This window comes from Mauremys mutica, chromosome 3 (assembly GCF_020497125.1).
Source record: "Mauremys mutica isolate MM-2020 ecotype Southern chromosome 3, ASM2049712v1, whole genome shotgun sequence".
NCBI classification, from domain to species: domain Eukaryota; kingdom Metazoa; phylum Chordata; order Testudines; family Geoemydidae; genus Mauremys; species Mauremys mutica.
This window is the reverse complement of record NC_059074.1, coordinates 157,415,063-157,441,111: the sequence shown is the minus strand read 5'-3', so window position 1 is coordinate 157,441,111 and position 26,049 is coordinate 157,415,063. Positions and strand designations below refer to the sequence as shown.

The 26,049-nt window shown below is 45.9% G+C and overlaps 1 long non-coding RNA gene across 2 annotated transcripts; it reads left to right on the top strand.

Moving 5' to 3' along the window:
- The first annotated feature begins 13,023 nt into the window (after positions 1 to 13,023).
- On the top strand, positions 13,024 to 17,900 carry LOC123367414. 2 transcript variants are annotated; one of them, XR_006578451.1, is made up of 3 exons: positions 13,024 to 13,230; positions 14,500 to 14,629; positions 16,682 to 17,900. It is a non-coding gene; the product is annotated as an uncharacterized LOC123367414 (long non-coding RNA). The 2 variants fall into 2 exon arrangements; XR_006578450.1 differs by having other exon boundaries at positions 14,520 to 14,629; positions 16,682 to 17,899.
- Positions 17,901 to 26,049: the final 8,149 nt, after the last annotated feature.

Sequence of the window (26,049 nt, the reverse complement as noted above, 5' to 3'; positions counted from 1 at the left end):
TTTCACTGTCTAAGCAAAGTGACTTATGAAATGTTAGCCAGCAATAGAAATAGTGAAAAATTAACTCAATTTTTAGCAGTATTGTATTTTACTATATAATTATGTAGTATTAACAATATAACATGTTTAGTAGCAAATATTAGTAATAAGGATTTTTTAAAAAGTATAATGAAGTTACTATCCCAATTCAATGCTCTTCAGAATTTTATAAAGCTGGGCCTATGGTTTGCTATTTTCCCAGAACGTCTTTATATTTTTGAAGAGCAAACTTTTGTGTTCTGTATAGTGAATGCAAAAATGGAACAATGGAGCTAATAATTACAGTATTAAAATATTAGTAAAAATTATATGTAATCCACCCACCAATTTATTCAGTATAAATGAAGGACTACAGGCACAACATAAATTGACTGCAAATGTTTAGCCATGTGGTAATCTCCTATATTGTTTGATTTATGATTTAATTATTCATTGTTTTATAAATGTAATTGCATGGATGCAAACTGTGCTCCCTTGACAAGTGAACACATGAGGCAGCAGTGAGGCAGGATTCCGGGAGGGTATAGAAGCCTTGTCATGAAGGACCAAAAAGGCTGCTGAGGCTGCCTACATGCTGAATTCAGGAAGCAAGACTGACCTGGAAATAACAAGGAGGGAAAAAAAAAATCAATCTGTGCCTGACTCTGATATTAGTGACTTCCTCATACTTTCGCCAGATAGCTTGCTCTCCACTCTGACATTCTCTATTTAATGCCCTCTCAGCAGATAGTAGCTATCAGTGTGGGTTAAATTCTCCTCTGCAGAAATGCAATATCTGCTGGTATCTGGTGATCGGCAGATGGTATCTGAGCATCTGCAGGGGATAGCGATTAGTATATAGCAGGAGGAGAATCGAGAGGGAAACTAGGGCAAAAGGACAAGAATGAAAAGGAATTTGTAAGGGTTCTTCATCAGGATGATTAAAGACTCTCATAGGACACCATGCTGAAGTCAAAGGCAAATTCCCACTATATCTGCTTTGATAGTATCCTACATTTATATAGTGCTTTACATGCCAAAACCTTTTACAATCATCCATTTACACTGGCAGCACCTGGCCTGCAGTCAGTCAATGCAGTCCCAAAAGTAGGCAGAGTCAGCATAGTAAGCATGAGGTGAGGCCAGCCAGAAGGGTGATATGCTGTTTCCATGCTTTCCCTTAACAATCTCTGCTGGAATATAAAGTGGCCTCCCTTAGCCTGAACTTCCCCTCCAACATCGCTGCTTCAGGGGTGCCAGTGGGGCTTGCAGCCCTTATATCAGCAAGGAATGAATCTGTCCCTTTATATAATCGAATCTCTCATCATTGAAATGTCATCACCTCTAGGGTGGAACATGGCATCCATTCTGCACCAACAACACCACACATTTTTTAGGAAGGAAAGTGAAGAGCAATTCATGCAACTGAAACACACACTCCGTTTCAGATAATATATAAAGTGATGTGAATTATGTCAACAAGTGGGTGAAAGGGAAACTACAGTGGTAAGGGGGCGGAAGAAGGTGCAAGCTATGGTTTGGGAGGGCGCTACTTCAGCTTATGCTTTCTGCCACCCTCTTAATAGTTGATTTTCCTGCTACACCCATTTCTCTGAGTCCCACAGTGTATGTTACCCCAGTTTAGATTTTGGATCTGGATCTGAATTTCCCAGAGGTTTGGTAGCTTCAGATTCAGAATTTTGATTTCACCTTGTCTCTGTGCACTTCTGTCACTTCCTATAATGAGCAAATGTGTGTAACTCTTCTCAAGTCATTATGAGTAAAGGATTAAAACCCTTAACATCACATACATTGCAGATTGAAGTCTAGAAATTAGAGCTCTCCCTTTCAGTTCAAAATACTCAGTAGTGAGAAACAATAAATCCCCTTTGTGAATCTCACCCCATCGATGATTAGAAGTTTCTGCTCAGCATTTACCTGCACTTCATGACAATCAGCACTGCACAGGCTTGATTTGTGCAGGTTTGCTGCCAGAGATGAACAATGAGGGGTTGCGTTCAACAAAAAGTCATCGCTATGTGGTTAAGGAGACTTGGTGGTCTTCTACAGTTTGGCTGCAGAGGTTTCCATGTCAATTTCAGAAGCTGAAAATTGCTGCATCCCACCTATCGGTTCATAGATTTCAAGGCCTGAAGGGACTATTATGATTATCTAGTTTGATGTGCATAATACAGGTTGTAGAATAACATCTGTCTGAGTTAGAGCATATATTTTAGAAAGCTCTTGATTTAAAAACATCAAGAAACAGAGACTCCACCACATCTCAAGGCAAGTTGTTCCAATGGTTAGTCGCCCTCAGTGCAAAGAATTGTGCCTTATTTTTAGTCTGTAGCACTCATCTCCTGTCACACACTTGATTAGACGACAGCCAGAAATCACACTTTCTCCTTCCCTCAAAAGTCCATGAAAAGAAATGGCCATAATGATACATTATTTATCACAGATGTGAAGTGCTTCAGTGTGGTATCTGGGTGCACTTTACATCATTAATGACAAGAAGGGCCGGCTCCAGGCACCAGCGAAGGAAGCAGGTGCCTGGGGCGGCCAATAGAAAGGGGCAGCACTCCGTCCGTTGTTGGGGTGGCACATCTGGGTCTTTGGCGGCAATTCAGCGGCAGGCCCTTCACTCCCTCTCTTCCTCTTCGGCGGCACTTCGGCAGCAGCTCAATCTTTTTTTTTTGTTTGTTTTCTTTGCCACTTGGGGCAGCAAAAAAGCTGGAGCCGGCCCTTATTACAAGCAATATTTCCCTACTAGAAGGAGCAAAACCTCTATAACCACTGTCCACAATACTTGCAAAATTCCAGGAAAGAGGGCGCAAAATCTTGCTACTGGTTTGGATGCTAGGTGTACTGCAGTGATTGTTGTGCGCTCTTAATGAATTAACCGTGTGTGGGGAGATGGTAATGTTGACATAGGGTGATAGGGAGCATGAACCATACCTGAAAAAGCCTGAGTTCTTCATCTTGACTGTTTCCCAGACACCATCTCCAAGGATTCTCTTTGCTACAGGACCAAAAACCGATTGACATAAAAAAAATGTATTTAAAATCAGGAGCAAAATATATTCCCAGTTTTAAGTTACTGCACAACACTGGGTCTCAAGAACCGTCTTCACTGCAGCTGATCTGGACAGAATCCATTTCTATTCCTCCTGTACTTTGCTCAATGTCACTTTCACAGCTGCAGCACTGAAAGCCCTGAGATTCTGGAGGCTGGTGAGTGACCTCCAAAACCTAGAATCTTGGACCAAATGCCTCAGGTTAGGCGGGTATGGCATGTGCTCTCTCCAAGGCTGGGTGACACAACACTCGAGCCGAATAATTTCTGAGTGGAAAATACAAGTCTCATACTTATTTCCACCATGGTTTTGATAACAGGCATTTCAAGGCCCGGGTGATGCTAGTGATCTGAAATTTATACACACACAATCTTCTCTGTTGCCTCACTGCTGGCAGAATCTCCCTGATTTTCCAGTGTAGGCAGGTACAACGTGGCCACTAACACAATAGGTGTACTTAGAGAGCCGTGACTGGCTAAAAGGCATAATGAAGATCAAAAATAAAAAAATATGCCAGCACAATATGAAAAATGTGTCCTCAAAGAAATTTAAATTGTGCGTGATGTCTGCTGCCTATACTCATGGCTCCAGGTTCTCTCCTCTTGTGTCTCTTCACTTCTTCCCATCAGATGATCTCTCCTTTGTGGTTGTGTCTTTACCAGTGTGCCATGTAATAAAAGTGTCTCCCATGCAGAACCAATGTGGGCAAAGTTTATTTTTTACATCCAGCCCACCACTAGTCCCCTGTTATGGACAAGGTGGCATTATACACCTACTGCTTTGGCAAATGTAAACCCTGTGACTTGTTAAATTTGTCCACAAGTTTGGTTGTCAGTTATAGGGCTTGATATAGATTTTGAAAACTTGAGGAGTTTCCTTGGAGCCTTGGGACCTTGATGGTGGGCACAAGGGTCTACAAACATGGCATCATCTATAGCTCTACTGTGCAGGTGACTCAAGCGGGGAGGGGATAGAATGGGAAGATACAGTTGCTGTCATCAGGTAAAGAGTCATGGTTCCAATGTAACAGGGAAGGGAAGCCCTGCAAAAGAGATGGCATTTACAGTCCTGTTGAAATGCAGGGTTCCTGTCTAAACGCATCATTGCCTGGCAGCTGAGACCTTGTCAAACAGCTTGTTAATTGGGCCATTGCCAGATGAACACATGGGCATGAATGCAGGCAACTAAGAGGCTATCACATGGCCTATGGGATCACAAATTCTGGATGGCTAGGATACAAGTCCCAGCTGGGAGCATCCTCAGGACAGATTATGGCTAAGGAACTGTGTCAATCCATCTAATGGCTGGAGTGACTTCAAACAATTTCTGTGTGTCTGTTAATTTAGAGCTTGGGAAAAGTGCCAGGCTGAGGCTCACACAGTCCTGAAGACTGCAGGCCTCTGCTTAGCCACAAAGCAGATACAGAACTGGCAGCAGCAGCATTGAAAGCTTCCTCACACTAGCCTGCCAATGTGCCTGACCTGGAGAGGCCACCTCTAGTGGAATGGGGATGGCTTATTCTGCATGCCCCATGCTGACCAGCCTCTCTGCTGAGATTGCCAACCAGGGGCCAGATTGAGAGCTGAAGGAGAGAAGAGGATGCTACAAGGCTTCTGACCTTTGCACAGAGGACAGGCACAATGGCAGTCCTTGTGTTCAGCAACTGCTCTTTCCTAATGCTCCTTGGGGCAAAACAGGCAGGACAGAGCCTGGGGCATGACCAACCATGGAAGGGAGACAGACAAATGCACAAGGAAGCACATGCTATGCTGTCCTAAAGGATGGTGCAGTGGGCATATTCCCCTGGTTCCCGGGAGTGCTGTGTTGGGGCATAATGTCTCCTCAAGCTTCCCCTGGCATAGTACAGCTTTGTACCATTCTCAACATGGGCCTGGCCCGGAGTTTGCCAGTTAGTGCTGATAATCTTTTGATGTGGACATTTGTCCCCTAGGAACTGAACTGACACCAGCAAACTTACTTCATAGAGGCTGACAGTAAGTCATCAACTTTAGATTACTACTGACCTGAACTGGATTTGAACCAGGGACTTGTAGTTTCAGTTTTTGCATGACGTGGTAAACAGACAAGGTGAAGTTTTTCATTTTATTATATAAAATATTATTGCTGGTAGTGGCAGTCATTGATCTATATACAAGATACCACGATTTCAGCCACTTACTCACCCACACAAACAAGTTCACTTTCGAAGCTGCTGTGAGAAGACCAAGAGGGAATGGAAGTATTTCTCTCTTTTACAGCAATCCCAGCAACATTAGTTTCCATTAAACCAGATTAAAAAGAAAAACAAAACAAAGTTTTTTTTAAATTAAAAGAGAAACAAATTAGTTCATGGCTTATATTCCTAGGTGGACAAAGTGGTTTAAATTGACAGGTGATTTCCAAGAGATATTTTTGTGTTCCTAGAACAATAATTTGATAGACAGCAATCCATGGATTGAATCGGAGTAAAGTTCTCCATTTACAGTTATTTCCCCCCCACCCCCTTTCTGGTGTCAGCTTGAGGCATAGAAAGCAAGGAATTTCCCAAGAGATGGGCACATCTGTTTAGGAATCTGATCTCATTTCTGCTTTAAAGATCCTCAGACTAAATGGATCATTTGCTTTCACAAGAGTAGTTGCTTTGAATGCTGTGAAAAAAAGGAGCCAGAGCCACGGATAACATCCAACTTCTTTGGTGTTTATCAAATAAATTTATGTAATAAAATAAATAATAATAATAGTAATTAATTAAAGTAGCATTCAATTTTTAAAAAAATAAGTTTACTATTTCTAAGCCTACCTTGGCTACATCTGGCACAGGGCATCACAAAGCAAACACAATCTCTGTGCTGTAAGGAATCTGTGACTAGTCATAGAGACATCACAGGTATCAGTTATGCTGCACACGTGGGCATTTTGGCCCTATAGATAGGGACCTTCCAGGATCATGGCCATGAAAAACACATCACTGAATGTGAGATCTGGTCTGCCCCGTGAAATCTGTATAGTATAGGGTAACATTACACAAAAGACCAGATTCCATGGGGAGACAAGCGTTTCTCAAACTGGGGGTCCCGACCCAAACGACGGGTTGCGGGGAGAGGTTGCAAGGTTATTGTAGGAGGTTGTGGTATTGCCACTCTTACTTCTGTGTTGCCTTCAGACCTGGGTGGCCACAGAACGGTGGCTACTGGCCGTGCAGCACCCCACCAGCAGCAGCACCAAAGGAAGGGTGGCAATACTATACCATGAGCTGGGTGGCCAAAGAGTGGCAGATGCTGGCTGAGGGCCCAGCTCTGCAGGCAGCAGCATAGAACTTAAGGGTGGCAATACTATACCAAGCCATCCTTACTTCTGTGCTCCTGCTGGCGGCGGTACTGCCTTCAGTGCTGGGCAGCTGGAGAGCGGTGGCTGCTGGCCGGAAGCCCAGCTCTGAAGGCAACGCTGCCGCCAGTTGCAGTGCAGAAGTAAGTGTGGCAATACTGCGACCTCCCTACAATAACCTTGCGACCCCTCCCACAAACCCATTTTGGGTCAGGATCCCTATAGTTACAGCACTGTGAAATTTCAGATTCAAATATCTGAAATCATGAAATTTAGGATTTTTAAAATCCCACGACAGTGAAATTAACCAAAATGGGCCGCAAATTTGGTAGGGCCCTACCCATAGAACACAGAGCTGTTCTCAGTCACACTGGTGTGAATCCAGAATAATTCCACTGACTTTTGGGATACCTGTGACTGAGTTTGTCCACAAGCCTTAACTACCTGAACTATAGGAGGCTCTGTAACACATGACATTAGTATTAAAATACTGTTGGTCTCACCACCTTCTCCCTGAATGGACCCAAGCTTCCAGGGGTGCTGGAACAATTTTTATAGCAGGGGTGCTGAGAGCCATTGAACTAAACTGTAAACCCTAAATATAATGGAAACCACTTAAAGTCAGGTGGTGCAGCAGCAACCCTGCACTCCTAGTTCCAGCACCTATGGATGCTCCCTGCTGATTGGCTGATGATGTGGACGTGACAACTCCAGATCAGGAAGTGGCAAGCTTGGAAGCTCTAAATGTAGATGCCTTCATCACCTAAATGACATCTATCTGCCTTCTCGTATCTCCTCATGTGTTAACCCCCACCCATCTCTAAATAAGTGGAACAGGCACTGCTGCACTCCCTGCTTTAAGCAGCAACAGAAATGAACATTTGCTGAAAGTCTGCTTCCCTCCCCAGCAGGGCCGGCTCCAGGCACCAGCTAAGGAAGCAGGTGCTTGGGGAGGCCAATACAAAGGGGCGGCACTCCGTCCGCTATTGGGGCGGCCCGTCCGGGTTTTTGGCGGCGGGTCCTTCAGTCCCTCTCTTCCTCTTTGAGCTGCCGCCGAAGTGGGAGTGAAGGACCCGCCGCTGAACTGCCGCTGAAGAATGGAGCGGCGCGATTGAGCTGCCGCCGGTCTGCTTTTTTTTTTTTGCCGCTTGGGGCGGCAGAAAACCTGGAGCCGGCCCTGCTCCCTTGCTCCCTGTCCCCACATGTGTACCATCACCCTCTTCCTGCTCAGTGCAGGAACCATCCCTCAATCTCCCTGTCTTATATCCACAGAAGAAGGGACATGCTGCACTCCCTGCCTCAAGGAGCAGAAATGAACTAGTGTTGTATCTTTCTCCATGCACAAACTTCCTCTCCCCCTATCCTACCCACCATGCACTGCCGGTCTCCATCTCCTAAACTTCAAACAAGCAGAGGCACTGATAAACTCCTTCTCCCAGCAGGTATATTTGCTGCAGTAGCCCGGGGGCCTCTTGCTTGCTCTTAGCACTTCCTCCGAAGCAGGCAGCTGCACTCCATGATAGTATTTTGATCACCCATTGTGTTTTATATATATATATATATATATATCTTTCTATTTTTGCAATTAACAAATGGTCAGTGGATTCTTCACTATAAGTGGGTTAGTGTGTGGAATGTGTTTTTTTAATAGAAAAACAGCAGAAAAAATGCTAAAAACAAAACGTTAAGGCTTGTAACTATGTAGGCTGCAGTCACTGGGGCAATGCAATCATCACCACCCACCCCCAGCAGATGTACCCACCCCTTTAGTGGCTGCCTCTTTCTCGGGCAGCTGATCTCCTGGTACATACACTGGAAGAGCTCATTGAGGTCCCCCAATATCCTACCATTATAAGCAGCAAAGAGTCCTGTGGCACCTAATAGACTAACAGACGTATTGGAGCATGAGTGTTCATGGGTCGGATGCATCCGACGAAGTGGGTATTCACCCACGAAAGCTCATGCTCCAGTACGTTTGTTAGTCTATAAGGTGCCACAGGACTCTTTGCTGCTTTTACAGATCCAGACTAACACGGCTACCCCTCTGATACTTGATACCAGGGGTCGGCAACCTTTCAGAAGTTGTGTGCTGAGTCTTCATTTATTCACTCTAATTTAAGGTTTCACGTGCCAGTGATACATTTTAATGTTTTTAGAAGGTCTCTTTCTGTAAGTATCTAATATATAACTAAACTATCATCTAGAAAGACAATGTGCAGAAGTGAGGCTGCAATGAAGCCAGTGACTCTGTGAGTGCTTAGCTTTAGCAGGAGTCCTACAGGTTGACTCTTCAGTTGTTCAAAGAAGCAGTTCCTTCTACTGGGGTCAAAGGTTTTTTTTTGAATGGTCACAATTCATGCTACAGATAAATAAAGATGGGTCCACTGGCAGGGGCGGCAGGTTTGTATAATTTTTGGTGGTGTCCAGAACGGGTCCAAGTCCCGCTCCTCCCCACACACCTGCCTAAGGTTCTGGGAGGGAGTTTGGGTGTGGGTGAGAGGTGCAGGCTCTGGGAGGGAGTTTGAGTGCGGGGTGCAGGCTCTGGGTTGGGGTGCGGGAGGAGGTGAGGGGTTTGGGCTCTGGGAGGGAGTTTGGGTGCAGGGTGCGGGCTCTGGGCTGAGGCAGGGGGTTGGGGTGCATGAGAGGTTGAGGGGTATGGTGCTTACCTCGTGCAGCTCCCAAAAGCGATCCGCACACCCCTCTGGCAGCAGCATCTAGGTGGGAGGGATGGGGGGATCTCCGCATGCTGCTGCCTGAAGGCACCACCTTCTGAAGGAAGCCGCCTTAGCTCCACTGCACTGCTGCTGCTGCTGCTGGTGGCGGTGGCCGGGGGCCCCTGTGCCCCTTTAAATTGCCCTGGGGCGGCAGGCGGGGCCGGGAGACGCTCCGGGGGAGGTGCGTGGGGGTGGCAGGTTGGTCTGGGGGACATTCCGGGGCAGGTGCATGGGGGCGGCAGCTGGAGCTGGGGGGAGAGAGACCCAGCCCCAAAAATTGGTGGAGCTGGGCCCCCAGGCCCTGAATATTCCAGGAGCACGGGCACCATGGGCCCATATAACTCACCGCCCCTGTCCTTTGGAGACCAGGATCAGAAGCATCTCCCTTCTCCTCAACCCATCGGGACATCTGTAACCAGACCCAAATTAGCAGTTTGGTCCAGGAGATGTCATTTATCCCTCTGAACCAACCCTGAATGGCTATCCCAACAGAAAAAAGAGAAGCAGAGAAAATGAGCCGTGTTAATTTCAATCCTGTTAGAAACAAACAAACAAATCAGAATTTGTCAAATAGAAAAAGAATTAAATTGGTAGTGAAAGCCATTTTGCTTTTCAAGCTTCCAAGAGGGTGTTACAAGCCAGGGAGAATCAAAAATCTATTACACCACCTAACACTGGTGTTTTTCTCAGTACTGGATCATCAAAAGACTTCTAGTTGAAATGCTCTGTGGAAGAATATTAGGCTATCAAGCTTCAGAAGACGTTCTTAATGATAAGCTATAGGAAGGCAGTTAATTGAAGTTCTCTGCAGAACATCATCCCATAAGAGAATTCCTATAAAAAAGCATGTGACATTTACCAGCAACATAAGCAATGAAGATTTATACAGGGCCAGCCTTCTCCTCCTCCTCTTCATTGTTATGTTTACAGTGTGTAGGTGTGCTAGGCACTTTGCAGAACAAATAAAACAAATGAGGCGCTTGCAGTCCTTTTCTTTTTTAAGAGCCTCAGACAACAAGGTCCACCTGACAGGGAGCGGTCCAAGTTCATTGGCAAATGTTCAACAAATCACATCATCCTTCCAGGTGGAAAAATGAGCGGACACTAGCTCCCAAGTAACTCTCATCTAGAAGGGAAGGTTCTTCAAGCATTGGTAGCACTCAGCCCAATCAATCACCCCTAAAACTAGATCTGTTTAGTTGCTGGGAACAGGATTAGTGTTCCTTATATAGGGCAGATGCTTGCAAATATTCAGCTGTGCTCCACAACATGCCATAACCAAGGGGTCATGGTGAGTGATATGGACAGGCCTGCCTACCCACATATACTTGTCCAGCACTGCTACAGTGAACTGCTAGAAGCACTGCACACCTGTAATCCCCAGTGAGCCCATCAAGAAAAGGTGTGACAGGGCGCCACTAAACAAGTTAAGATGGCCCATGGGTAGCAGATGATCTAGGCCACAGCCTCACCACATAGCTCAGGATGGGTAGTGAATGAGAAAGGCACCCTGAACCGGGTCCAGCCTACCCCTGGCCTGACTATCTGGTTTCTTCTAGGTAAACCCAGGGGGCAGGGAAGTGGAGTGGTAGCAAGCTAGGTCAGACTAGCAAGGTATAGGGGCTTGGGAAGGGAAGAATAGTTAGGGGAAATGCTCTAATTTGAGCTACCAATAAAGGGACCTACCAAAGGCAACCATAGAGTTAGCCAGCGGGACTGGAGGAGTAATGCACGGTAATTAGCCTTGCAGGTAGGACTGGACAATGACATACAAAACATTTCTGTGCTTAAAAACAGTCCCCCAAAGCAGCTGTATAACTGTCCTTCCTGCAGGCCTGGCTGAGAGAATGTCCTGTAGAGAACCTGCATCTGCACATACTGAAGATGGAGATAAGCAGCAATTATTACAGTGGTGACCCAGGCCAGCCCCCCCGAGCATACTCTGCATCAAAGCATCCTCCATGAGAATGAAGGTGGGGAGGAGGGGAGATACTGCCAGTGTGGAGCTAAGGGATCAAGGTCGGGGAAGTGGCTTGGACTCCATCACTTCCCATGTACTGAGTTCTATACCATTGTTTTATTGTGTGGAACACCCCCTAGTGATTATTAAAGAACTCTCTGTTCCTAACCACTAGGTGGCTTATGGAGATGTTAGGTCAGATTGGGGAGTGTTGGCCATTACTCCTGAATTCATTCACCCCAAATAATTGATTACACACAAAGAAAGATTTTATAAAAACAGCAAGGTTGCAAAGTCAAGCACTCAAAAATTAGGAAACACCAGAATGAAGGTTGCCTGCGTGACTATTGTTTGGCCCATGAGTGCTAGGTATAATAGGGCAGGGGAGGCTAAGCCTCCCTTGGCGCAGATGCTGCTGCCTCGCTGCCAGATGCCTGGACTGTGGTGGCCCTGCCTGCGCTTCACCCCTTCCCCTCCCTGCTCTGCCCCTTCCCCGAGACCCCCACCACCCGTCGCTGCCTGGTGAGTCCTTCCTCTCCTCCACTCTACCCCCCCACTCCAGAGATCTCTCCCGCTCACCGCATCCCTCCTCTCCTCCAGCCCCATGTCCTGCAAGACTCCCACTGCATCCTTCCTCACCACCATGAGACCCCCTGCATCCACCTCATCCCTCCTCACTCCCCCTCCCCATGAGACCCCCCCACTGCTGCTTGCCATGTCCCTCCTCACCTCCATCCTCCTCTCCCATGAGACCCCACAGCTCACCACTTGCTGTGTCCCTCCTCACCCACCCATGAAACTCCCCACCTGTCACTCACTGTGTCCCTCCTCACACCCCTCCCCCATGAGACTCCCCTGCCTGCCACTTGCTGTGGCCCCCCTCTCCTCCACTCTCCTCTCCTGTGATATCCCCCACTTGTCATGTCTCTCCTCACCCCCCACCCCTGTGGGAGAGAGGGGGTGGAGGAGTGGAGGGACACAGAAAGTGTGAGCAGGGAAGTGGAGGAGAGGAGGATGCAGGGAGCAGTGGGGGGGGGGGGGCTGAGTAGGGAAGGGGGTGGGACCTGAGGGGGCTGGGGCATAGCAGGGGTAGAGTGTGGGTTGGGCCAAGGGCAGAAGAGGCGGGACAGGGAGCTAGTCTCCTCCAGGGGAAGATACATCTGCTGCCCCTGGTTTGGCCCCCACGTGCCTGGGCATTATGAGAGAGTCTTTAATTACATGACCATAGACTATTTTTTTCCACAGGACCCATGCCTCATTCAGTGCACAGGATGGATTGTGCCCACTTAGTGCAGCTCTTTCTCTTCTTCTTTGTTCAGTGTGAGGCCCCAGGCCTTATTTACTGCACACTATTCAAACCATGCTCTGAAGGCACAATTATTAATCTCCTCATGAGATTTTTCTATGGTGCTCATCACTACATGATCTGATTGCTTCACAAACAGTAATGAATTTATTTGCACAACATCCGTGAGAGATAAATGAGTGTTACCCCCATTTTACAGATGGGGAACTGAGGGATTAAGGTCAGAAGTAGCCACTAATTTTGAGTGCCTAAACACCTAGAACCTGATTTTTCAGAATTCTTAGCATTATAAAGCACCTTATAGATTCAAAGCACAGCTCCCATTGATTTCACCTGCAGCTGTGAGCGCTCAGCACCCTTCAAATCAGATCTCAGACTGTGCACACAGAAAATGAGAAACACAGGGTTAGTGACCCACCTGTGAAAAGTTTGGCTTAAGTAACATGATTAATGTGCTGGAAGTTAGTCTTTCCCCTGAAGAGTAATAGAGCCTGGCCTTTTACTGTTTCTTTAAGGGCTTGGGACTAGAAGCCTCCTCTCTCCCAGCTCAGTGGGATGAGCTTTGGGAAGGGGACCATGTATATGCTGCCTTTTCCCTTATGGAGGGGAAGGTGTGTCTGTGGAACTTTCACAGCCTAAAGGGCTGATTGGGCTCAGCTGGAGAGAAAGCTGGCTGAGGGCCTGCAGCTAGCCTGAACTGGAGCCCAGCTTTAGGAGGGATGCTGGGGGGATGCCTGATCTGAGGCAAGTGCTAATAAGAGTTTAAAATGCAGCCAAGTTCTAGGAGAGGAAGCTGCCTTAAGGAGGGATAATGTAACTACCTGAAGTGTGAGTTGGCTGCCAGAAAGGCCATGAGTGGACTTGAGGAATCGCCTCAGTAGCCAGCTGGGATGAAGCCAGATGGGGAGACCAAACTACAGAACAGGAATAGTGTAATCTCCAGCCCAGGGAAATGGAAGGAGCAGTTTGCTGCCTAATGCAGGGTCCCTGGGCTGAAACTCAGACTAGAGGGTGGGCCTGGGTTCCCTTACCTCTCTGCCAGCAAGAGGGGGGACTACAAGCCTCTAGACTAGATGTGGGAAAACTATGGCCTGTAGGACTGTCCTGCCTGGCCCCTGAGCTCCCGGCTGGGGAACCTAGTCCCTGGCCCCTCCTCTGCCTTCCCCTCTCCCCCACTGCCATGCTACTGCACCGGTTGTGCTCTGGCCTGCTGCTCCTGCTGGGCAGTGTGGGGAGCGCAGCTGGCTCTGGTTGGGTGTTGTGGCTGTAAGCTCCTGCTGCTGGTAAGGAGGTGGAGGGTCCTGGGGGGCAGTCAGGGAGGAGGAGTTGGTTGGATGGGGTGGAGGTTCTGGGGGGGGCAGTCAGGGAGGAGGAGTTGGTTGGATGGGGTGGAGGTTCTGGGGTGGTGGTGAGGGGATGAGGGAACAAGGAGGGTTGGGAGTGGGAGTCCTGGGGGGGCCTGTCAGGGGGTGGGGATGTGGATAGGGGTTGGGGCAGTCAGGGGACAGGGAGCAGGGGAGTTGGATAGGGGTTGGGGGTCCTGGGAGGGGGGTGTTATTGGACAAGGAGCAGGGGGAGTTGGATGGGTGGGGGGCAGTCAGGGGATAGGGAGGGGGGTGGGGGTCAGGCTCTTTGGGGAGGCACAGCCTTCCCTACCTGGACCTCCATACAGTTGTACAATCCCACTGTGGCCCTCGGGCCAAAACGTTTGCCCACCCCTGCTCTAGACTAAAAGAAGCAGAGATTGATGGGGCCACAGATGAGGGCCAAAGGCATAAAGGCCAGTAGACTTGGGTTTGGTTCTGTTTGGGCTTTTCTGCTAACCCCTACCCCTTGGAAGAGGATTGAACTCGAAAGGCTCAGGCAACGGAAGCTGCAGACCACTATAAAACCAGAACAGGGGATGACAGGCAGTGCTAGAGTAGAAGAACCCCTGCAATGCTAGTGTTTGGCCCATGAAGGGTGCTTTGATGGTATGTGCCCCATGACCACTAGCATCACATAGGAGCTCTGGGGTGGAGGTAGGGGGTAGAATCCAATTCCCTAGGGTAGTATTGAACTGCCTTAACCATGAGATTGTCCTTTCTCTTGGTGCAGTTCTCTGCCTTGTTTTCTAGGCACGTTCCAATGTCTGAAACAAATGGAGCAGAAGCCTTAGAGAACAACATTTTTCTCTACACAACCCTGACTCATCCCAAGAGCCAGTCCATCCTGTGCACTGAATGAGGTAAGGGTCCTGGGGAGAAACAATATGGAATCATAATGGATATGCACCAGGGGGCTGAATTAATCTTGAACAGCCTTAATTCTGGTTTCTTAACTTTTCAGTGCTTGACTGTGTGACATTAATGTTCTCTTAACATTGCATTTTTGTGTGTAATTGCTTTTTTTTAAAAATCCCAGCAAAACCACAATTTTGAACCTGTGGTGGCATATTGACACCTATCTGGGTCATCAGCAGGGTTTGAGCCTTTAGATCCGCTACATGAACCTCTGCCACTTGCACTAATTAAATGCTGGCCTGTGCTATATAGTTATGTTGGCTTAACTACATTGCTCAGGACTGTGAAAAAGTTAACGCCCTGTGTGAGGTAATTAAGCAAACCTAAGCCCCAGTGTGGACATCCCTAAATCCCCAGAAGAATTTTTTCCATCGACTTAGCTCCTGCCTTTTGGAGAGGTGGATTTCCTACAGTGATGAAGAACCCCTTCTGTTGCTGTGATGCAGCTGTGGCTGTGCCACAGTAGCATTTCTAGTGTAGACATAACATGTGTAACTGATAGCAGTAGTAGACCATTATCCTCTGTGGCCAGCGTTAGAGGGGGATGGGACACTTTGCCAGTGGGTTTCACAGATAAAAGCTGATAGCTGAAGAAGGTGAGGCTCGGGAATCTTGGTTTCCATTCCAGGTTCTGAAGCGGAGTCTTCTCCAATGGGCACAGACTCTTCTGCTCTCTTTCCCCCAATCCTGACCCCTTCTGTCCCAATCCTGTCTCTTCCTCACCCCTTGTTCCCGTCTCCTTACCCAGCAAGTCCTGGTCTCACCTTTCGAGATGCTCTGTCCCAGTCTCCATGTCCAAATAGCCCCAATCTTTCCCCACCCCAAATCTTCATCTCTGTTTCCTTCTCTTCTCTCCCCAGGCTCCCTGTTCCAATCTACTCTCCCCAGGCTTTTGTTCCTTCTGCATTGGACTCAGACTTCCTCCTGTATGGGCCCAGTGGGGGACGGGGACAGGCCTGAGCTGTAACTGCAAGGAAATTCCTGCTCAGTCTTGGGCTGGAGCATACTAAATGCAGACAAAACTTCGGGGCATTGAGCTGTGAAGCTCCAGTAAGTCCCTAATGAGCATGGGCAAAATACATAACTTTTTTCAAATGCTTAAAATTTGGCCAAATCTGGGCAGCTTTTCATGGGGATGGCTAAAGGTGCTACCTTGACACGCAGGCCACTCCTTGCCAAATTCCTTGTCCCTGCTCCAAACTTTGGGGGCATTAGAACTTTTCAAAGCAAAGGTTGCCAAAATCTTTCATGTGGGCAAAACAAAACATTATCCCCTAACCTCATTCTCGGAAACATCAGCCAGAATAGTTTAGTTCCCCCCCCCACCTCCTGCCCAAAATTGAGCATGAGGTAGGTGTGGAAAATCTTTAGTCAAAGCAGTTAGTTTGGCAAAGTTATAAACGACCGAAAACAGAATCTCATAAATGGGATGTGCTGGGCGACATTAATAGCTGGGGCTGGTAGCACCACCTATAATACTGTGGTAACAACAATAAAATGCAGCTTCACCATTTGAAAAGAGTGGCCTGACAATTACTGATATTAAATAAATGTCATGGGTATGCATGGTGCTTCACAGATATACAAGATGACAAAGAGCTGTCCAGGGGGATTTTTATAGTCTGTTATAGACGTGTGTGTGTGTGTGTGTAAACCATGGGGTGGGGAGGAATGAGGAGACAAATGAAGAGTATGGGAGGGAAAACTCTTGGAAGGCTTGTCCTAGTTGTGTAATGATCAGAGAGGGGCATGATCAAATGTCTGAGCTCAAGCCTGGGTACCAGAAACTCCCCTGCTTCGACTCTTGGCTCTGACACTGACTTTCTCGGTGACCTTGGGCAAGTTGCTTCATCTTTGCTCCTCAGTTTCCTCATCTTTAAAATGAGGCTGATGATGCGCCGTGCCCTCCCAGGAGTGTTGTGAAGATTACAATGAATGTGCATAGAGCATTCTGAAGAATGAACTGGCTTACAGGATTTCTCCTGCTTTGTTGGCAGTCTAGTCCCAAGTATGCTGTCTCAACTTGTTGTGCATCTTGTCAAAACTGGATGGATACAAAATCCTGGGCAGAAATGGAGAAGACATTGGAGAGAAACATGTGTTGGTTTGTAGACTCTTCTGGAAGCTAGCATTTGATGTCAGCACTGCTCCATGCTGGGCTGCTCCTAGCTAATTATGCTGCCTCCAGTTATCCATCTTTGCTACAAAGATCGTGGGACAAAGGAGATAGAATAGCTTATGCTTCATAAGAGAGCATTAGTGTGATGCTAAATACAGTCTACTGATGAAAATCCACTTTTAATAACATCACTGAGTTCCCTGCTGCTTTGCATTTTAGCATAGATATTAATAATTGTTTATGAAATTCTTGAACAGATACTAACAGCAGGAAATGCACCTGCATTATTTAAAGGCTGTTAAATAAGCAGATTTTATTTACCAAAATACCACAGTACTCCTTAAGCTATTAAACCTGTCCTTGGTTTTGGCAGGATGGGTGCTTATTTCTGTGTTGGGAAATTGGCTGTATGTTGCTGATGTCAACAGACAAAATGGACTTTTGAATGAGTAACAGTGGCATCCTTGGCTGTGAATTTTGGCTTCTGTTTAGGACTCTGCAATCAACCAGTGATATTTACATATTGAATAACTGGGGGGGGGGTTGTACAATACTGTGGCTAATCAATTTTAATGGGAAATCAGTATGTATTGAACTGGCTCGTGTGTGTATCCCCTGCTGGATGGAATCAGATTTGATCAACTGTGTGTTATGAGCCCTATGCTGCTAGTGGTGATTCTCCTTTAGCTTAAATGGCAGGAGGCTATGGTTTTGGAGCATAAGGATCTGAGTTCTATTGTTGCTACACTTGGCATTTCGTGGTAACTCAGTGTAATTACACTAGGGATGAAACAATGGACCCAATGAGTCAGCAACATCAAGAAAAAAATCACAAAGCAATCACTTTGGCTCTCTGCAACACAACTGCTTGATGTTCCCTTCAGTTCTTTTTCACTCCTTCCTGTATGCTGAAGGAGGGAGAGAGGGTGGATTATCTTCTCTCCCTTTCTCCCTTATTTTGATTTTTAGAGGAACTGGGGTCTAAGAAGCTCCACCCCATTTACTCAACTTTTCCTGCAGAGCCTCCAGTGAGTTTGGGTAGCATGGGGAGTGGTCTTTGATTGGCCATGCAGTCATTCTGCCTGATAACAGGCACAGCCAGGAAAAGGCCTTTTCACATATTAACACCCCCCCCCACTCCCTGGAGGAATGCATTTGGCATTAGATCCATAGTCTGAGGTCCATCTGGTAGAGTCTATGCTGGGTGAACCTGTTGCTTGTATCCACAGTCAAGGTGCTTGTCTGAAGCCCAGCCAGACCTCCTGCATCTGCAAAATTGGCCTGTGTTGTCAGATGCTACCGGCGTGGTACTCTGCTCTGGTCAAGGTTGACATCACTCAGCTGCGTGCGTGTGTTCCCTCTGTGTGCTGTCCCAGCTCTTCGAAGATAGCTGACACAGCAGACCCCGAGAGAACCCCCAATGACCACAGAGTCTAGTAAGGTACAAAGGCACTTCGGCCAGGTTTATTGTCAAACAAAGCACAATGATAGTTCCCTCTAGATTTTACTCTACAGGACATACTATGAGTATGTGCCCCCTGGCAATGGACTCAGCTCAGTCAGTGGTGGGACTTTCCACTGCCCCCTAGGCTGGACAAAGACACTGCCCCAGGGATGCATTCTTATTCACAGGTACAAACAAGTTACACATCACTCCTGACATATTGAGGTTCAACCCTTCTACGTAGCAAGGTACAACCCCTCTACGTAGTAAGGTGCCACCTCTCACCTTGTACATGTTGGTTCGAACAAAACAACTCTATCAATCATATTACCCTTTTGGCCCTGTCACTGGGATGGGTCAGCCTGTTCCTTGTTATCTGTGTGGAGTGTACAAGTATGCGAATGTTTTGATCTCTGGTGCCCAGTACCTTTTAAGTATGTCTCTTTCTGCAGCATCAGCCCTTTCCTTGCCAGCTTTTGTGAGCAGGACCTGCCTCTGGCTCACAGCTTAACTTTGCTTTATGTTAGCAAAGTCTTGACCATTACTTTAGTTCAGGTCTTAGGCCTCATACCAGGCCTCTGATACCAAGGTTTATATCTCGGGGCCTCCTCTTACTACAGTCTGGAAACTTGGTGTTACTGTTAACATGCTCTCGAGATTTCCAGTATATCCTACTTCTGACTGGCCTAAAAATACAAGAGTATCTCCAAGGTTATTTCAGCACCTCTGGAGCTGGTCCTGGTTGGAACCCAGAACCTCCCTGATCTGAGGAAAAGGCCAAAGCTAAAGGAATGCTTCAGAACCTTCAAAGATGCTCCCTTAAAAGAATGTGCAGAGGGTTCTGGGATAGATGTAGGAGCCTTATTGTGTCAGGTTCAGGCAAGCTGCTTCAACCTCATGACACAAGGGTTATCACACTTGGCTCTTGCCTCTCATTTGAAGTTCTTAGTATTTGTGATGCACTTTACCTACCAGTTTATTCCCAGTTTACAAGTGGGGGAAACCTAGGCACAGAATGTAAAACGATTTGCCTGACCTCATACAACATGTCAGTGCCAGAGCTAAAAATGAACTGAGAAATCTTTACTCCTAGTCCCAGTTGGGATCATTCAATCACTCTGCCTCATATACAAAAATTTGATGGGGAAAACACCACATTACTAGACAGGTTGTAAAAATTTGTATTGCAATAGCTCCTAGAGACTCCAACTTGGAAGTGTGTGTGGTGTTACACAATGTGTGTATATACACACAATAAGAGACAGTCCCTGTACAATTTAAATAGATAAGACAGACAAAAGGTGGTGGTGGTGGGAAATCCATCTAATCATCCCCATTTTATAGATAAGCAAATCTCCTCAGTTTCTTAAGGTCTTATGAGATGTCTGTGGCAGAACTGGGAATTGGACCAATATCCTCCCCAACTCCTGGTCCAGTACCTTAACTACACCACCATCCTTCCTCTTAATCACAGAGTTTTATCTATGTAAATAATTGTTAACCCCCCCCACATGATCGTATGCAAATTATTTTAATTGCACAAATGACACCTGTGCAGATCTAAGAAAGTTAAGACATCAATTAAAACTGTAGCCAATGGCTGTTTGCATAGTAAGGTGTCAGTGCAGAATGCTGCAACATCCGATGCAGCAGCAGAATTGTTAAATTAGCACAAGGGTTCTCAAACTTCATTGCACCGTGACCCTATCCTTACAATAAAAATTACTACATGACCCCAGGGGGTGGGCTTCCGCCCTGGGTAGTGAGCCTTGGGCTTCGGCCCCAGGCAGTGGGGCTAGGGCTTTGGCCCTGGGGTCCTGCAAGTCTAATGCCAGTCCTGGTGACCCCATTAAAATGGGGTCGCTACCCACTTTGGGGTCCTGACCCACAGTTTGAGAACCTCTGAATTAGCACATTTAATGGGGGTGGGGGGAAGAGAAGAAAGATTTATTCTGTAACAGCGGGGAAAAAATGCGTCTATCATTCATGAGAGAGGTCTGACAAGAAAATCCAGATGTCTGACAAGAAAAGTTTTCCCTTGAACAGCAGTATAATGGTCAACACAATAGGACGCCCATAGCAGAAATGATCTTGCAGTCACATTGCGCGAAAGGTCTGTGGTTCACAGTGTGCCACAGAAGTGACATTCAGCAGGGTGATTTCCTCCTCTCAGAAGCAGAAAAATTTCAGTGTGTGTATCGAGACTGCTGACAGCTGTTGAAATTGTGGTGGGTCAAAGGCTACCATGATGCTACTACCCACCATAATAAAACATTATTCCTTTCATCCTAAAGCACTTCACAGGCTACATACAGTACAATTAAGGCTTGGCTTAGAATTTTGATTTTTAATTTTTATAAATTTGGATATTGGTTTTTAAGCACTTTATTTTTATAAATTTCAGTTGTGGGAAGTTATGCGGCTGTCAGACTATTTATGGCAGCAGATGTTAAGATTAAAAATGTTAAAGCTTTATATAACTGTTGGAACACAAATTGTATGTTTTGACATATGATGTTGACAATGTAAATATCTTTAAATCAAGCTCTAAGTTCTCAAGCAGCATTTTCTTTTACTTTGCCCATCTGTAAATTTCAGTTGTTATGGCTGGCAATATTGGTTTGGGTATGTAGGATGACATCGACGTTTACTGATTTTTTTGATTTTTTTTTAAATCAACTGCTTTGAAGCCTGACTACAATGCACCTGTCTCTAGCTTGCAGTACAGCACTGGAGAGGGGAAATTTGATCCACTAATGCAGCCAATTACTGCCCTTTCAAAAAGTGCCATGGGGTCTTTAGTGGGCTGTAATAAATATCAGACTGAATCCTGCTCCCCAGTTATTGGTCGTTTTGCCATTGACTTCAATTGCAAAGAGCTTTAAATCATCTGCTTGCTGTAGGATAGTCATTTGAGCAGGGGGAGTAGGCTACAGAATCTTTCTCCTTCTCTCTCTCTCTCTCTTGCCCACTGACTATCTAACTACATCTCCAAAGTGGAATGGCTTCAACAGGAGAGACTGAGAACTCGATATCCGACTATCCAAAAGCTCAGTGGTTAGAGCACTCACTTGAGATTTGAACAGGGATCTGCTCCCTCTTTTCTCCCCATCAGGCAGATGGGGGACTTAAGCTTGGGTCTCCAACCTCTCAGGTGGGTGCTGTAATCACTAGGCTGGAAGTTATAAGAGAGGCACCAGCTCCTCCTCTGGCCAGATTTTGAATGGGGCCTGATCCTTGAGGTGGCGCTTTGAGTGCACCTACTGGAATGGGCCCTAGAAGCAAGATAGGTATTTCACCGCCTGTATTCCCCTGGCTGGTGGATCATACTAGGGCTCAGATGTGAGATACTCATTCAGATGCCTTGAGTGGGGCAGCAACACTCGTGCCTATGGAACTTTTTTAAAGCAAAAACTTAGGTGCTGAGTGAGTTAAGTGTCTACGGGGTTAGGAGGCAGCTGAGCAGTGGTTTTGTGGGTCACAGTTGCACCTAAATCCTGTGTGGATCTGGGCCTTTGAGTTTTTGGAGAAGAATAAACATTTCCCCATAAAAGAGGAGGGTGGGGAATAAAGAACCTTTCCCTACTAAACCTGGATCTCATTGATCAGTTATTCTATTGAAGACCTGGTTTTTCCTGCCCCTTGCAACTTGCCATGCAATAGCACCAAATAGCTTAGCTAGAAGCTTAACTAAAATATATTGTGTATGTCAGGGTGCTTTTTTTTGGGAAGAGTTCCTGTTCTCATTGCAAATCAAACAGAAAGAATTGGAGGTGAAACTCATGAAGACTAGCTCTGGGAAGGATTTTTCCAGCATGTAGAATCAGTTACGAGAGGAAATAGTGTATTTAAAGACATGATAAAAAAAAAAAGTCAATTTTTTTTTCAAAAGGCCTAATTTTAATCTAGCTAATTCAGGCACTGGAGCCATAAAACTGTGGCAGCATACACTTTAGCATGGGCTGTACAAGCATACCCTGGGTAATTACTCACAAGGCAGGTCTGCTCTGAAGTGCATGCTGCTTCAGCTTCATGCTCTGGGTTGTGAGCTTGCTAAATTAAAGCTAGCTCAGGTATGTCTGCTCCAGCTGCAATCACACCCTCTGATTGCCATTTAGACCTACTCAAAGACAAAAGGATGCTGATTCCTGCTATGGCAGGATTCTCTTATGATGAGAGCTTAGGAAAATTGGGGTCATTTAGCTTGGAGAGCAGAAGTGAACTTGTAGAGGGAATATTATTTCAGCATTGTAGAAGGAAGAGTGAAAACTGATCAGTCCCTCCTTCTTACCCTGTCCCATCAGACCACAACAAGAGGTTGGAGGCTGAAATTAATGGTTGATACATTTAGAATACATTAAAGAAAATATTTTATTTGCCCAAGTGTGGCAAGGAGCAGGCCCAGTCTCTCACATGGGAACCCTGAGGAGGCCTTTGCCCTGCAATGGGCTGAGAATGACTGATCCTAATGGCACTGACCAGGTGCTACAGTAATGGATGGCATAGAAACCCCTGAGAGAGATTGATTGGACTTAAAATATGAGGTTAATTACCTAATTTTGTTGAAAGAACAAGGAGGACTTGTATCAGAGGGGTAGCTGTGTTAGTCTGGATCTGTAAAAAGTAACAGAGTCCTGTGACACCTTATAGACTAACAGACGTACTGGAGCATAAGCTTTTGTGGGTGAATACCCACTTCATCAGATGCATGGAGTGGAAAATACAGTAGGAACAGAATACAGAAATACGCACACAACATGAAAAGATGGGGGTTGCCTTAACAATTCTGAGACAAATCAATTAAAGTGTGCTATTAACACCAGGAGGGAAAAATCACTTTTGTAGTGGTAATCAGGATGACCCATTTCAAACAGTTGACAAGAAGGTAAGAGTAACAGTAGGGGGGGAAAATTAGCATGGGAAAATAGTTTTTCGTTTGTGTAATGATTCATCCACTCCCAGTCTTTATTGAGGCCTAATTTGATGGTGTCCAGTTTGCAAATTAATTCCACTTCTGCAGTTTCTCGGAGTCTGGTTTTTTTGAAGTTTTTTTTGTTGAATTGCCACTTTGAGGTCTGTAATTGAGTATCCAGGGAGGCTGAAGTGTTCTCCAACTGGTTTTTGAATGTTATAATTCTTGATGTCTGACTCGTATCCATTTATTCTTTTGAGTAGAGACTGTCCGGTTTGGCCAATGTACATGGCAGAGGGGCATCGCTGGCACGTGATGGCATACATCACATTGGTAGATGTGCAGGTGAATGAGCCCCTGATGGTGTGGCTGATGTGATTAGGTCCTATGATGGTGTCCCTTGAATAGATAGGTGGACAGAGTTGGCAATGGGGTTTGTTGCAAGGATAAGTTCCTGGGTTAGTGTTTTTGTTGTGTGGGTGCTGGTGAGTATTTGCTTCAGGTTGGGGGAGGGGAACTGTCTGTAAGCGAGGACTGGTCTGTCTCCCAAGGTGTCTGAGAGTGAGGGATCGTCCTTCAGGGTAGGTTGTAGATCCTTGATGTGCTGGAGAGGCTTTAGTTGGGGGCTGAAGGTGACAGCTAAGTGGCATTCTGTTACTTTTTTTGTTGGGCCTGTCCTGGGGTAGATGACTGTGACAGGTGGATCACAGAAACCCCTTTGGGACTGCCACCTGATGTGCTGAGACTACCTCTGAGCCCATTTTTCCCTGGCAGCTTGGAACTCCAGAAACTTGCCTTGTTTGAGCCAAACATGCTAGCCTGCTGCAAATGCAGGTCCACGTCTGAACCACATCCCCCAAAAGCTGCAGGCTTAACTGAAAATAGCTTAGGAAGTGTTCCTGTTTCCAACACCCAGATGCCCAATTCCCAATGGGGTCCAAACCCCAAATAAATCCATTTTACCCTGTATAAAACTTAATCAGGATAAACTCATAAATTGTTCGTCCTCTATAACACTGATAGAGATGCACAGCTGTTTGTCCCCTCCAACCCGGTATTAATACATACTCTGGGTTAATTAATAAGTAAAAAGTGATTTTATTAAATACAAAAAGTAGGATTTAAGTGGTTCCAAGTAGTAACAGACAGAACAAAGTAAATTACCAAACAAAATAAAATAAAACACGCAAGTCTATGCCTAATACAGTAAGAAAGTGATTACAGATGAAACCTCACCCTCAGATGTTTCAGTAAGCTTCTTTTACAGACTAGCCTCCTTCTAGTCTGGTTACTGCCCTCTGTTCCAGTTTCTTTCAGGTAGCCTTTCCACCCCCAAAGGATATCTCTTGAGCCAGCTGAAGACAAAATGGAAGGGTCTCCCAGGGGCTTAAATAGACTTTCTCTTGTGGGTGGAGACCTCTCTCCTATGCAAAATCCATCTCCAAGATGGAGTTTTGGAGTCACATGTCCATGCATGTCTGTGTTCCTTACCAGCCAGGCCACATTTCTGGGAAAGCTCAGATGTGGATCATTAGCATATGTATCTTACGGATTTTGTATTGCTGACTATTGCCATATCGGAGTACATTCCTTTAAAAGTAGTCTAGAGTCATCTGAGTGCCCATGACTTCATTTTCACTGGGACTCTAGTTTGTCTTGCTTTTTGTTATTCAGCAGCTCTGCCAGTCCCAACAGAAGCAGGCAGTAAATCATCACCATCTTTTCCGGTGTTATTGGCAGCTGTTGGGCACAACAGAAATGCTAAGGCACTATGTAAAATCACCATCAATCACTCGGTGGGTGGTGAAGTGAACTGACTTCCAAGCAGCTTTGGAGATGTGTGTAGTGAGGCGGAGGGAACATTACAATGACTGGGGCCATATAAGAACCTAAACACACACAAATGGTTCAAGTGAGTGCAATTTGAGTCTGACCATCCCAGCTTGGACATTGCTAGTCAGGTTCTGTCACATGCAAGGATACTCACCGCTACAGTTTGCATGAAAAATTTCAGCCAATAGCTTTTGGCTGAAAAATGTAGATTTGGGTCAGTTTTGGTCAAAGACTTTTTTACCCATAAAAATAAGTCAGAACAGCTTGTTTCAACATTTCCAAACCAAAACACCTAGATTCATCTTTCTGAAAAAAAGGTGGTTTGTTAAATGTAGGGAAATTCCAAAAAACACAACTTTAAATGTCTGAAACCTCCCAACAAATAAATGAAACATCTTATTCAACCTGAAATGAAAGTTTTCAACTTTGTTTCATCCAGAAATTCAGACAATTTTTGGTTGGTTTCTGAATGAATTTGAGCGCACACAAACCATGACTTTTTTTTTTTTTTAAAAAGAAGAAAAAGTTTGGTTCATGGAAACAAAAGAAATGTGGTGGTTATCCAACTCTACTCACCACTTTTCAGACTTTGTCCCTCCAGGACAGAATCACCGTCTCACGGTGCAAATGTTGTCATGTCTTCCTATAAGGTGAAGAGCCCAGCACTCAGATGTGGGCGAAAGGAGGAGGCGAGGTTTGGTGATGTGTTCCGTAGGTTCTCTAAGTCTGCCCTTCCAAACTTATGTTTCACCATTTCTCACTTGTGTAGAAGAAGTTTGTCAGTTACCACATTAAAAAAAGTGGTGGCAATTCCAGAATAACCATCCTCGGTGCTACTGAGGAGTGGATGGCTCACGGGCTAATGGTATTTCCATGAGGAGATTTTTACCCATAAGTGGCTAGTTCAAATCCATCTCCAATAACTATGAACTAAAAGTTTAACAGCCAGCAGAAGGTAAGGTGGCCTATATGAAATGAGTGGGTGGATCTCGCTCCAGTTCCAGGTAGGCACATGTCCATCTCACAAATCCATCACCCTATTTGGCACTAATAGGCA